Consider the following 2,406-nt stretch of genomic DNA (forward strand, 5'->3'; position numbering starts at 1 on the left):
GATTTTCTCCATGTTGGTCAGACTGGTCTCAAACTCCCAGCCTCAGGTGTTTGGCCCTCCTCTGCCTCCCAAAGTGCTGGGATTACAGGCATGAGCCACCACACTCAGCCTATATCCACTTCTAATTGGAACGGAAAGGAATGCACTCAGCAAATCCCCAGCTGCACACTGTGTGCCTGAGGTCTTATTAATCTGCTCTACCAGATATATCCAGCCGGCATGCTAGCTGCAATCAGGACTCCTACTTGGTCATGTCTGGAGTAATCCCATTCATTCCTTAGGCCCTATCAGGCTTATTTGCTAGATTACACGGAGATAATAGGCAACCCAACACCACCCCACATCCTTCAGCTCTCTAATGTTGGTGCTAATCCCACAACACTTGCAATGCCCTCCACAAGATTCACCCTGGGACACACGATCACTTGTGATTTGGCCAGAATGGAGACGGTTTCAGAGGTTTCCCTTTGGCCTTCAGCACAATGAGAGCCCTTACTCCACAGACTAGGGACCCAGTGTGGGGGTGACTCCAGCTGCCAGGGCATCAGTGTCAATTATGCACTAGGAGAATGGGGACATAACTAGGGCTGAGTCTATGGACTCAGTGATTCCATGATGAGCCATCATGTGTCCAGGTTTATTTCTGTAATCCCCAATGTGATGGGGGTGATGATGGTGCTGTGGGCCTCTGGGCATCAATGTCATCTCACACCCAAAGTCAGACTCGCCCAGGTTCTCCCTATTTCCCTTTCCCAGGGTACAGTCTCTAAAGTAAATGGTTGTAGGTCCCTTTGCAGAATGGCTCAGGGAATTGACCCAGCATATACTTGCCATAGGGTTGCAGGGTCTTCCCTCCTAGGAATATGGACACCTCCTCCGTCACTGGGTCTGAATCTGAAGCTTGGCTGAGATCTAGGCATTGAGAATGGATCATGATTTTGAAAAGACTGGGAAAGGCGTAAGATTGTGATGCAAGTGACTTTTTTATTTTTATTTTTTGAGTGATCTCAGCTCACTGCAACCTCCACCTCCCAGGTGCAAGTGATTCTCACACCTCAGCCTCCCAAGTAGCTGAGATTACAGGCATGCACCACCACACCTGGCAAATTTTTGTATTTTTAGTAGAGATAGGTTTTCACCATGTTAGCTAGGCTGGTTTCAAACTCCTGACCTCATGTGATCTGGCCACCTCGGCCTCCCAAAGTGCTGGGATTACAGGCATGAGTCACTGTGCCCAGCCAGACTGCAATGCAAGTTTAAACCCCAGTGAAGGAGAGAGGGAAAGAAGTTTGGCTGGAAGTATCCTAGACCCAGTGCAGGTTAAGAGAAGTTCAGTAAGGGTGAGCCCTGGAGCTTCAGTGGGCCTTTAAACGAGGGACAGTCCTGCCTTTGTTTCTCCTCTTCCCTCAATTATTGAATCAAAGAAGCCCATGGCAAGTGTGGTCTCAGAGCACATGTAGCAATAGATGTTTTTTTTTTTGAGATGGAGTCTCACTCTGTCTCCCAGGCTGGAGTGCAGTGGCCCGATCTCGGCTCACTACAACCTCCATCTCCTGGGTTCAAGCGATTCTCCTGCCTCAGCCTCCTGAGTACCTGGGACTACAGGCGTCCACAACCACCCCCGGCTAATTTTTGTATTTTTAGTAGAGACGGGTTTTCACCATATTGGCCAGGTTGGTCTGGAACTCCTGACCTTCTGATCCGCCCACCTCAGCCTCCGAAAGTGCTGGGATTACAGGCGTGAGCCACCGTGCCCGGCCATGCAATAGATTTTATAGCAGGTTCTTGTCTGAATTCACTTCCTTGCAGATAGGACTGAGGTCCCCACTTCCTCACTGGCTGTTGTCCAAGGGCCACCTTTAGCTCCTAGAGCCCTCTCTCAGTTCCTCACACGTGTCCCTTATGACATATCCAATCCTCCTGCTCGGAACCTCTGACCTTCCCTGCTCTGCTGTGTCTCCTCTGTCTTCCTCCTCTGCGGCATCAGAGGCAACAAGCGGCAACAGCTGCAGCATCATCAGTTGTGCTTCCTCTAGCTGAGGGGCTGGAATGTGCATTCTCTTTTTTTTTTTTTTTTTTTTTTTTGAGACAGAGTCTCCCTCTGTTGTCCAGGCTGGAGTGCAGTGGCCGGATCTCAGCTCACTGCAAGCTCCGCCTCCCGGGTTTACGCCATTCTCCTGCCTCAGCCTCCCGAGTAGCTGGGACTACAGGCGCCTGCCACCTCGCCCGGCTAGTTTTTTGTATTTTTTAGTAGAGACGGGGTTTCACTGTGTGAGCCAGGATAGTCTCGATCTCCTGACCTCGTGATCCGCCCGTCTCGGCCTCCCAAAGTGCTGGGATTACAGTCTTGAGCCACCGCGCCCGGCCGAATGTGCATTCTCAAGACTGCCACAATGATCCAGTGGG

Source organism: Rhinopithecus roxellana, chromosome 4 (assembly GCF_007565055.1).
Source record: "Rhinopithecus roxellana isolate Shanxi Qingling chromosome 4, ASM756505v1, whole genome shotgun sequence".
Classification (NCBI taxonomy): domain Eukaryota; kingdom Metazoa; phylum Chordata; class Mammalia; order Primates; family Cercopithecidae; genus Rhinopithecus; species Rhinopithecus roxellana.